A 12812-nucleotide genomic window follows, 5' to 3' on the forward strand; every position below is an offset into this window, starting at 1 on the left:
AACGAAATTCAAACTGCTAGTAATGCCTTAGCCACCATAACGAGCAGGAAGAAATGAATTCATAGATGTTCCATTATTCTCTTGAGCTTAGCTTAGGACATTATTGAAGAGTATTTTCTTTTTTTTTAATTGGATATTTTATTTATTTACATTTCAACTGCTATCCCTTTTCCCAGTTTCCCCTCCAGAACGCCCCAATTTACCCCTCTCTCCCTGCTTCTATGAATGTGCTACCCCACCCATTCCCCACTCCCTCCCTCCACCCCACCCTGGCATTCTCCTACACTAGGACATCAAGCCTTCACAGGACCAAGGGCTTCTCATCCCATTGATTTTTAATAATGCTATCCTCTGCTACATATGTGGCTGGAACCATGGGTCCCTCCATGTGTATTCTTTGGTTGGTGGTTTAATCTCTAAGAGCTCTAGGAGGTCTGGTTGGTTGATATTTTTCTTCCTATGGGGTGGCAAACCCCTTCAGCTCCTTCAGTCCTCTCTCTAATTCCTACCTTGGGGTCCTATGGCTGGCTGCAAGCATGTGCATCTGTATCAGTAAAGCTCTGGCACAGCCTCTCAGGAGACAGCTATATCAGGTTCCAGTCAGCAAGCACTTCTTAGCATCAGCAATAGTGACTGGGTTTGGTGGTCATATGGGATGGATCCCTGGTGGCTCAGTCCCTGGATGGCCTTTCCTTCCATCTCTGCTCTATTCTTTGACTCTGCATTTCCTTTAGACAGGAGGAATTCTGGGTTAAAATTTTGAGAAGGGTGGGTGTACCCTCCCTCAACTGGAAGCTGTACCTAACCATGGAGATGGTCTTTTCTTGGTACTTCACTAAAAGCATCAAAGCATAACTCCTCATGGTTTTTACTGAGCTGGATGAAACTGGACATTATAAGGTTTAGTAAAATAAGGCAGAGTCGGAAAGACAAACATGATTTTTCCTTATATGAGTAATATACATTTCAGTGTACATCATTCTTATCATACATATGTATATATAATGACATACACATATGCACATCATATGTACATGTGTACACATAATACGCACAAACATCACATCATATGCACAGCAGTGCACACATATACACATATGCACACATATACACACATGCATATATATATAGATATACACACATATACCTACATCTATATGTAAATATGCATATATGTATAGATATATGTATATACATGCACATACATATATACATATACAAATACATGTATATATACATATCTATATGTACATACACATGTGTCTATGTATATATTCATATACATATATATGTACATATACACATATATACACACATATGCATACACATGCACATATATACACATACGTGTATATACACCTATACACAGTTATACTCATCCAAGTACTTTATCATGATAGCAAATGGAATATGTGATCAAGAAAGAGCTAAAAGAATTTGTCAGCAAAAGAAGACAAATCAGCAGAAGAAATTTACATGTCTTGTCTCATATAGAGAATCAAGATTTAAACACATATTGGCAAAAAGAAGAATTGAGGAAAGTCAGAACGCAGCTGAGATTGAAGGGGAGGAGGAGATGGAGTAATACAGGTGAGAATAATATGTGAGAAAAATATAGCATTACAAATGCACAAATATTTCATTATTATATATCAACTAGAAAATCACAGACATTCAAAGAACAAAATTAACAATGAAATGCTAGTTTATTAAAATGTAACACAAGCAAATTTATAACCACCTAAATAAAATATTTTTAAAAATATAAACACAGAAATTCTTTAAATAGTTTGTGTTAGAAGTGTAGTCTATATTTTGAGTTAAAACAAACAAAAAAATTCCCTCAATTTGTATTTTAAGTTCATATTCCTGTTCGTATTTCAGGAAACAGAATAAAATAGTGGACACTTTTTTTCAAAAAATATATTCATTTGCACAAGAACCTTATCCCATGACTTTATTCTTCTAATAAATATGATATCACGTAACTGCTGTCACTAAATCCTGTACTCGGCAGCAAATTTGAGCCAACTAATTAGCAGTAAATCTGCCAGAACCCACTCAAAATATTCTGCTAATTAATCAGAACAGGAATAGATGAATTGAAAAATGTTATTATACCATGAACGAAATCTTATCATCAATTTCTAGGGTTACTTAACTAATTTGTCTGTCTTTATCCCGGCATGCCCATTAGTCTTTGCTATCTGAGTCGCATCAAATTGTTCTGATAACCTGGGATGAAGGGATTACATAAAGCTTCTAATAATTGTGATTGGTATTGGCTTCCGTTTATTTGTTAAAGCACTCCTGATGCCAGTAGTGAGCATTCTTCCCTCTACTCATACACCACGGTACTTACCTTTGCAGCTCTGTAACCTTTCAACGACTTCTGTTCTTTCAGAACTCTTTGCTGTTTGCGTTCTTCTGTTTAAGGGTTTCTTTTTCATCTTTTCCTCAATAATTTTCAGTAGATGCTTTCAAAACACTTTTGATAAAAAATCTCAACTTTACTCGGGTGTGGCTATTGGAGCTTCACAATGGAAGACGGTCTAAACCTTATACAGTCATGGACACTCGCTGAGACAAAGACCATTTGCCTATTGGAGAATTGTACCTTGGCAACATATTTCGAAGCTGAAGACCCCAAAGTTGCCTTGGGATAAACTTTTCCTTAATATTCGCGGCATTTTAATTTGTTCTCTATTTTAAGGATAACACACATATTTTTTCTAACTGTGGGAAAGGGAAATTACTTTTACGTCTTAGATATGAAAATATGTAAATTAGAACCATCCTGCCACACAGAAGTGGGGTGAAACCTTTTCTGGTGGAGGCAGACATTGCTTTTGGAAACTATTTTATTTTAATTTTTCTTTGAGATCATGTGATAGGAATGGTATTTTTAACTTTGGGTTTTGCTTACCCAAAGCAGCCTGGCTCAAATGCAACCATGAAAATGAAAACCATATACTTAGCATGTCCATTTCAAATAACAGTCCCTAAAACCAAGAAAAGCTTGATAAACTGTCTCATAAAAGGTTAAAATCCAGGCCTAGTGAATACCCAGTGCCACCTCCCTTAAGGATCTAGTTTTGATCTGTGGGTCCCACACAATGAAAGGAGAGATCAGCTCCTCAAAGTTGTCCTTTGACATCCACATATGCACCATAGATTTATGCATGCTGGCAAACACACACAACTGAATAAAAGTCATATTATTTGAAAACCTACTATCTAAAGAGACAGGACACTTTAAAAGTCTCTGTCTTTAATGACACCACACAAGGATATAGAAAAGAAAATCTTTTCAGTCCAATTAAAGTCTGGAGGTTAATAAGTGGCAACTTTTCCAGCATTGGTTTCTTAGCTGAATGTTTGTTTCACTGCCAAAATTTTCTTGCACATAGCTCTGGTTTTCTTAAAGCCAGCTTTCTCCATAGTCTTTGACTAGATACAAGCTCCATGTCCAATGTTCTCTTCTTTCTTCCTTTTCTTTCCTCCTAGCCTTTATCCTTCCTAGCATCCTCTTAGCTTGCAAGGTACAGACATACATATACATATACATACATATATGTACATATTGTGTATATATACACATACATGTATACATGTATAAACATGTAATACAGTTTTATGTATCTATAGCACACACATTTATATTACATGTATACTTATGTATATATGCATATTAAGACTCTATATATGCATACATATACATACACACATACATACATGCATGCATACATGCATTACAGTTTTATATAGCTCTATAACACCTAGAACTAAAAGCAAGAGGAAGTATGCAATACTTGTCTATTTGAGTCTTAGTTCTTTTACTTAATATAAACTCTGGTTGCTTTAAATTTCCTTTAAACAGCATAATTTCATTTCTAATTTTGTTTGAATCCACTGTGTGTATATGCCATATTTTCTTTATCTTTCCAGGTCTTAATAAACACCTGAACTAATTCTACAGCTTGACCATTGTGAATTTCAATGATAGACAAACAAGATCTCCCCAGTATATTAAATAGTCTATATGGTTTTAATTTTTGAAAAGCCTCCATTTTTTAGAGATACTTAGATTCCATGCTGTTGTATTTCCTTAGTGACTAGACCTATTCACATTTCAACCAACATTACACAAAGTTTCCCTTCACCCCACATCATATTTAGCCTCTGTCATTATTATTCTTTTAATGGCAGCCATTCAACAGGGTGCAAGATGGTCTCACTGTAGCTTTAATTTTATTTTGCATTTCAGTGATAGCTAAGGAAGCTAAATATTTTATTCATGTTTGTTATTTGACCATTTGTAATTCACTTTTAACAGTTTTTCTCCCCTTCCTTCTTTATCTCATTCACTCTGCTTCTCTCTCTTTCTATGAGTAAGTGTGTGTGGGGGGGGGGTACACATTTAGAGATCCAAGGACAATTCAGAATGTTGGTTCCTGCTTTCTAATTTGTCTATAATTTTAAATTGATTCTTCTTCTTTTTTAACGGATGCATATATAGCAGGTAATTGACTCCTGAGTTTTCTGGGCCACTCCTATCACCTTCTATCATACTACAGTAAGGCTGCGATTTCACACACCCCTAGCCACCATGGCTTCTGGATCTCAGCTCATCAGTTTTTAATGGCGATCACTTTAGCCTACTGTCTCATCTTCTAATCTAGGAAGTTGATATTTTTATCATTTGAGAACTACCTGCTCGTGTCTTTAGCACATTTGTAGATTGTGTGGTCTATCATTTAGATATTTACTGCATTGATTTTTGTCTATAAATTTTGACATTAATGCCTTGACAAATGTCTACCACAGCTTGTTTTCTATCCTATAGGATACCCTTGGACTCTACTCTTCCCTTTGAAATGCAGAGTGTTTTGGTTTTATTCATTCCCATTTACCAATTCTTTGAATATTTCATAAAGAATCCCAGTTATTTTCTCATGTTTTTACCTACACTCAGAACTTCATATGATAGCTCTGTACTTTATCAGTTACAGATTTTCAGACTCTCCATTGCCTTTGACTCATTCTGAATTTTTTACATGATGGAAAATAAGCATCTAGCTTTACTAAAACCATCTAGCTTTATAAAGAATATTTAGCTTTATTATATTTTATGTTGTTTTCCAATTTCCAAGCACCATTTGTGGAAGAAGGTTTTTTGTTTGTTCAGTTTTTTGTTCATTTGTTTTTGTTTTTTTCCCTGATACACAGTTGGGCCTGTTTTGTCAAAAGTCAGATGCCCTATCTGTGTGTGTTAATTCTATGTGCTTTATACCATTGATCTTCACTTCTATATATATCTGCTTTGCTCCTGTTTTGTACCAGTACTGGGCTATCTTTGTCAGTGTGGCTCTGTATTTTAATTTGAAATTGTTGTGTTGTGTTATTTGCAGCATTCCTTTTTTTGTGGGTGAAATTATTAATTGTATTTCTTTTTTAAAATTTTACTGAAAACAGGTTTTTTATTGGATTTATTTTATTTACACCACAAATGTTACCCCCTTTTCTGGTTCCATTAACCCCATATCCTATCCCCATTCCACTTCTTGTATGAGGGCGTTCCCCCAACCAACCAACCCCACCCCCTTCTCCCTGTCCTGACATTCCCTTACACTGGGGAGTCCAACCTTGGCAGTACCAAGGTCTTCTCTTCCCATTGGTGCCCAACAAGGCCATACTTTGCAATATATGCATCTGGAGCCATGGGTCTGTTCATGTGTACTCTTTGGGTAGTGGTATAGTCTTTGGGAGCTCTGGTTGGTTGGGATTATTGTTCTTATGGAGATGTAGCCACTACAGCTCCTTCAATCCTTTCTCTAATCCCTCCAATGGGGACCCAGTTCTCAGTTCAATGGTTGGCTGCTAGAATTTGCCTCTGTATTTGTCATGCTCTGGCAGAGCCCCTCAAGAGACAGCTTTATCAGACTCCTGTCAGCATGCACTTCTTGGCATCAACAATATTGTCTGGCATAGGTGACTGTATGTATATGGGCTGAATTCCCAAGTTGGGCAGGCTCTGGATGGCCATTTCTTATGTCTCTGCTCCAAACTTTATCTCCTTATCTCCTCCTATGAATATTTTTTCTCCCTTGTAAGAAGAACTGAAGCACCCACACTTTGGTTGTCCTTCTTCTTGAGGTTCATGTGGTCTGTGGATTATATTTTGGGTAATCTGAGCTTTTCAGCTAATATCCACTATTCATTGAGTACATACCATGTGTGTATTTTTATGATTAGGTTACCTCACTCAGGATGATATTTTCTAGTTCTGTCCATTTGCTTAGGAATTTCATGAAGTCATGGTTTTTAATAGCTGAGTAGTACTCCATTGTGTTGGTATACCACATTTTCTATATCCATTTCTCTATTGAATGACATCTGAGGTCTTTCCAGCTTCTGCCTATTTTAAATAAAGCTGCTATGAACATAGTGGAGCATGTGTCTTTGTTGTATTTTGGAGTATCATTTGGGTATATGCCCAGGAGTGGTATAACTGGGTCCCCAGGTGGTATTTTATCGAATTTTCTGAAACCTCCAGACTTATTTCCAGAGTGTTTGTACAAGTTTGCAATCCCACCAACAATGGAGGAGTGTCCCTCTTTCTCCACATCCTCTCCAGCATCTGTTGTCACCTGACTGTTTTGAAATTAGCCACTCTGACTGCTGTGAGATAGAATTTCATGGTTGTTTTGATATGCATTTCTCTGCTGACTAAGGATTTGAACATTTCTTTAGGTACTTCCTAGCCGTTCAGTATTCCTCAGATAAGAATTTTTGTTTAGCCCTGTATTCCATTTTCTTCCAGTGAAATTATCTTTTTTCTTTCTTTTTTATTGGATATTTCTTTATGTACATAAATAAACTGGTAACTGGTTTTATGTGGAGGTCCTTGGTCCACTTGGCCTTGAGTTTTGTAGAGGGATTTAAGAATTGATCGATTTGAATTCTTCTACAGGCTAGCCTCCTTTTGAACCAGCCCATTTGTTGAAAATACTATCTTTTTTTCCCCACTGGATGGTTTTAGCTCCTTTGTCAAAGACCAAGTGAACTTAGGTGTGTGGGTTTATTTATGGGTCTTCAATTCTATTCCATGGATCTACTGCTTATCTCTGTACAAATACTACATAGTTTTTATCACCACTGCTCTATAATACAGCTTGAGAACAGGGATGGTGATTCCCCAGAAGGTCTTTTATTGTTGAGGATAGTTTTCACTATCCTGAGTTTTTTTGTTGTTCCAGATGAATTTGCAAATTGCTCTTCTAACATTATGCAGAGTTGAGTTGGAATTTTGATGGGGATTGCATTGAATCTTTAGATCACTTTTGGTAAGATGGCCAGTTTTACAATATTAATTCTGCCAATCAATGAGCATGGGATATCTTTCCATTTTCAAATTCCTTCAATTTGTGGTCTTCTTCAATGTCTTTCTTCAGAGACTTGAAATTCTTCTCATACAGATCTTTCACTTTCTTGGTTAGAGTCTACCAAGGTATTTTATTTGTGACTATTGTAAAGGGTGTTATTTCCCTAATTTCTTTCTCAGCCTGTTTAGTCTTTGAGTAGAGGGAGACTAGTGATTTGTTTGATTTAATTTTATATCAAGCCACTTTGCTGAAGTTGTTTATCAGGCTTAGTAGATATCTGGTGGAACGTTCGCGGTCACTTAAGTACACTATCATATCATCTGCAAATAGTGATATTTTTACTTCTTCCTTTCCAGTTTGTATTATTTGACCTCTTTTTCTTGTCTGATTGCTCTGGATAGAAATTCGAGTATTATATTGAATAAGTAGAGAGAATGGGCATCCTTGTCTAGTCCCTGATTTTAGTGGGATTGCTTCAATTTCTCTCAATTTAGTTTGAGGTTGGCTACTGGTTTTCTGTGTATTGCTTTCCTATGTTTGATATAGGCCTTGAGTTCCTAATCTTTCCAAGACTTTTAACATGAAGGGGTGTTGTATTTTCTCAAATCTTTCTCAGGTTCTAATGAGGTGATTGTGTGATTTTTTTCTTTGAGTTATTTATATAGTGAATTACATTGATGGATTTCCATATGTGAACCATTCCTGCATCCCTGGAATGAAGCCTACTTGATCATGGTGTATGATCATTTTCATCATGTGTTCTTGAATTCAGTTTGCCAAATTAATGGGGATTTTTGTGTCGATATTCATAAGGGAAATTGGTCTGAAGTTCTCTTTCTTTCTTGGGTCTTTGTGTGGTTTAGATATAAGAGTAATTGTGGATTCATAGAATGAATTGGGTAGTGTCCCTTCTGCTTCTATTTTGTAGAACTGCTTGAACAGTATTGGTATTAAGTCTTCTATGAAGTTCTTATAGAATTCTCCACTAAACCCATCTGGTCCTGGCCTGCCTGCTTTTCTTTCTTTCTTTCTTTCTTTCTTTCTTTCTTTCTTTCTTTCTTTCTTTCTTTCTTTCTTTCTCTCTCTCTCTCTCTCTCCCTCTCTCTCTCTCTCCTTCCTTCCTTCCTTCTTTCTCTCTTTCTTTCTTTCTTTCTTTCTTTCTTTCTTTCTTTCTTTCTTTCTTTCTTTCTATTTTGGTTGGGAGACTTTTAATAACTGCTTATATTTCTTTAGGAGTTATGGGCCTGTTTAGATGGTTTATCTGTTCCTAATTTAACTTTGGTACCTGGTATCTGCCTAGAAAATTGTCCATTTCATTCAGATTTTCCAGTTTTGTTGAATATAGACTTTTGTGTTAGGATCTGATGATTTTTAGAATTTCCTCAGATTCTCTTATTATGTCTCCCTTTTCATTTCTGATTTTGTTAATTTAGATACACTCTCTGTTTCATCTGGCTAGTGTGGCTAAGGGTTTATCTATCTTGTTGATTTTCCTAAAGAACCAGCAATTGGTTTTGATGATTCTTTGTATGGTTCTTTTTGTTTCTACTTGGTTGATTTCAGCCCTGAGTTTGATAATTTCCTGCTGTGTACTCCTCTTGGGTATATTAGCTTCGTTTTGTTCTAGAACTTTTAGATGTGTTGTCATGTTGCTAATGTATGCTTGCTCCAGTTCCTTTTTGGAGGCTCTCAGAGCTATGAGTTTTTCTCTTAGCACTGCTTTCATTGTGTCCCATAAGTTTTGATATGTTGTGCCTTCATTTTCAGTAAATTCTAAAAATCTAAAAGGCCTTTCTTTATTTCTTCCTTGACCAAATTATCATTTAGTTGAGCATTTTACATATGTACATATGTGTATGTGGGTTTTTTTGTCGTTTTTGTTATTGAACACCAGCGTTAGTCCGCGGTGGTCGGATAGGGTGCATGGGATTATTTCAAACTTATTGTATCTGTTGAAGCCTGTTTTGCAACTGATTATATGTTAGAAGGTAACATGAGGTGCTGAGAAGAAGATATATTCTTTTGTTTTCCAAGAAATGTTTTATAGATATCTGTTAAATCTATTTGCTTCATACCTTCTGTTAGTTTTTCTATGTCTCTACTTAGTTTCTGATTCCATGATCTGTCCACTGCTGAGAGTGGGCTGTTGAAGTCTCCCACTATTATTATGTTAGGTGCAATGTGTGCTTTGAGCTTTAGTAAGGTTTCTTTTATGAATGTAAGTGCCCTTGCATTTGGAGCATAGGTACTCAGGATTGAGAGTTCATCTTGGTATATTTTTCCTTTGATGAATAGGAAGAGTCCTTCCTATCTTTTTTGATAACTTTTAGTTGAAAGTCGATTTCATTCAGTATTAGAATGGCTACTCCAGCTTGTTTCTTGGGAACATTTGCTTTGAATATTGTTTTCTAGCCTTTTATTCTGAGATAATGCCTGGCTTTGTCAATGAGGTGTGTTTCCTGTGTACAGCAAAATGCTGGGTCCTCTTTATGTATTCGTTCTTATAGTGTATGTCTTTGTATTGAGTAATTGAGTCCATTGATGTTAAGGGATATTAATGAAAAGTGGTTGTTGTTTCCTGTTATTTTTATTGTTAGAGGTGGAATTATGTTTGTGTGGCTCTCTTCTTTTGGATTTATTGCAAGAAAATTATTTTCTTGCCTTTTCTGGGGTGTAGTTTCCCACCTTGTGTTGGAGTTTTCTATCTATTATCCCTTATAGTGCTGGACTTATGAAAATAGTGTGTAAATTTGGTTTGTGGTGGAATATCTTGGTTTCTCCATTTATGTTAATTGAGAGTTTTGCTGGATATAGTAGCCTTGGTTGACATTTGTGTTTTCTTGAGGCCTCTATGACATCTGCCCAGAATCTTCTGGCTTCTGTAGTCTCTGGTTAGAAGTCTGGTGTAATTCTGATAGATCTGCCTTTATATGTTTCTTGACCTTTTTCCCTTACTACTTTTAATATTCTTTCTTTGTTCTGTGCATTATGAGTTTTGACTATTATGTGATGGGATGAATTTGTTTTCTGATCCAATCTATTTGGAATTCTATAGGCTCCTGGTATGTTTATGGGCATCTCCTTCTTTAGGTTAGGGAAGGTTTCTTCTATAATTTTCTTGAAGATATTTACTGGCCTTTTAATTTGGGAATCTCCTCTATTCCTATTGTCCTTAGGTTTGATCTTCTCATTGTGTCCTGGATTCCCTGGATGTTTTGGGTTAGGAGATTTTTGCATTTTACATTTTCTTTGACAGTTGTGTCAATGTTTCCTATGGTTTCTTCTGCCTCTGAGATTCTCTTCTACATCTTGTATTCTGTTGGTGATGCTTGTGTTTACAACTCCTGATCTCTTTATTATGGTTTTCTATATCCAGGGTTGTCTCCCTTTGTGATTTCTTTATTGTTTCTATTTCCATTTTTAGATCCTGGATCGTTCTGTTCAATTCCATCACCTGTTTGGTTGTGTTTTCCTGTAATTCCTTCATTGATTTTTGTGTTTCCTCTTTAAGGCTTCTACTTGTATACATGTGTTGTCCTATATTTCTTTAAGGGAGTTATTTATGTCCTTCTCAAGTCCTCTATCATCATCGTGAGATGTGATTTTAAATCCAAATCTAGCTTTTCTGGTGTGTTGCAGTATCCAGTTTTTTGCTTTGGAGGGAGAACTGGGCTCTGATGATGCCGAAGTCTTGGTTTATGTTGCTCAGATGCCCGTGCTTGCCTTTCTCCATCTGTTTTTCTCTGGCATTAGCTAGTCTTGCTGTCTCTGACAGCGGCGTGACCCTCCTGTAAACCTGTGTGTCAGCACTCCTGGAGACTTTCTTTCTCCCAGCAGGATCTGGATACAGAGAGCTGTGGGACCAGGTCAGCCATTGCTGCTGGGTTCCAGTGTTCCTATGGCTCTAGGCAGGTCTCTCAGCTTTATATCTGCTCTCAGGTGTTTCAGTGCTCCTAGAGACTGGCTTTCAGCCCTGGGCACAGGCAGGGACTAGAAGAATCCTGTTCTTGACTGCTCCTAGGTTCCTGTGTCCAGAGGGCTCAAGGAGGTTTCCTCCTGGGCCAGGAATGTGAGCAGAAGTAGTGGTCTCCCCTGAATCTCAGGATTGACCGCACTTATGAGAGACAGCTCTCTGTCCCATGGTATGTGGGTACAGAGAGCTGTGGAACCTGGTCAGCTCTGAACACAGCCAGAAACCAGAAGGGTTCTTTTTGTCTTAATATTCTTGTTTGTGGTATATAGAAAAGCCACAAATATTTTCATGAAGATGGTCATGAAATTTAGAATTTTTTTACAGGAGACACTAGGATACATAGAATGTGTTCAGGTCATTTGCAAAGAGTAATAATTAGAATTTTTCTTTCCTGTTTGTATTTCTTCTGTTACTTTCTGTTGCCTGTCTTTTCTCACTTACAATTCAAATACTTTATTACACAAAAGTTGGGTAATTGGAAGCACTTTACGTGTTCCCAATTTTATTAGAAATTCTGTTTGTTTTACTTCATTTAGAAGAATCTTGTCTCTAGGTCTGCTATATATATAATTTTTATGATGTTGAAATATGTTCCTTCTATTCATAGAATCTACAGTTTAATTTTTGTCACTTCAGATTATGTCAAAGATATTTACTGAATCTGATGAAATAATTATGTTATTTACATTTTCGGTTCCTAAACATGGTGCATTATGTTTATTAATATGCATATATTAAACATTGCAATTATGTAATGATGTGACATAGCCATGGTCAATGTTTTTGATATATAAATTAATTGTTTGCAAGTACTTTGCTATCAACTACTGCATTAGCAGTAGTATAATCAGTAGAAATATATATTTTTCTCTATATCCATTTTTAGTATCAAGACACTATTGCCTTCATGAAATAAGTTGCATGGTATTCCTTATGTAAAGAAAAATGGTTTGAAAACATTTATGTGAGTTCAAATTAGAGGTCTTATAGAAGTGATTGTATTTTGCTTTTTGTTTCTTTTTATTAGATATTTTATGTATTTACATATTAAATATTTTCCCCTCTCCCAGGTCCCCCTTCCCATTCCCCCTCCCACTGATAATAAGAAGATGCTCCCCCTCCCAAAGACCTATTCCCAAAAAAACACCTTGGCATTCCCCTGCACTGAGAAAACAGGCCATCATTGAACCAAGGGATTCACCTCCTATTGATGCTAAACTATGACATCCTCTGCCACATCTGCAACTGGAGCCATTGGTCCCTCCATGTGTACTCTTTGGTGATTTAGTCCACGGGAGCTCTGTGGGGTCTGGTTGGTTGATATTGTTGTTCTTCCTATGGGGTGGAAAAACCCATCAGCTCCTTCAGTCCTTTCTATAACTCTTTAACTGGGGTGCCCATGTTCAGTCTGATGGTTAGCTACAAGCATCCTCATCTGTATCAGTAAGGCTCTG

This window comes from Rattus norvegicus, chromosome 9, assembly GCF_021556685.1.
Source record: "Rattus norvegicus strain SHRSP/BbbUtx chromosome 9, alternate assembly SHRSP_T2T, whole genome shotgun sequence".
Taxonomy (NCBI): Eukaryota; Metazoa; Chordata; class Mammalia; order Rodentia; family Muridae; genus Rattus; species Rattus norvegicus.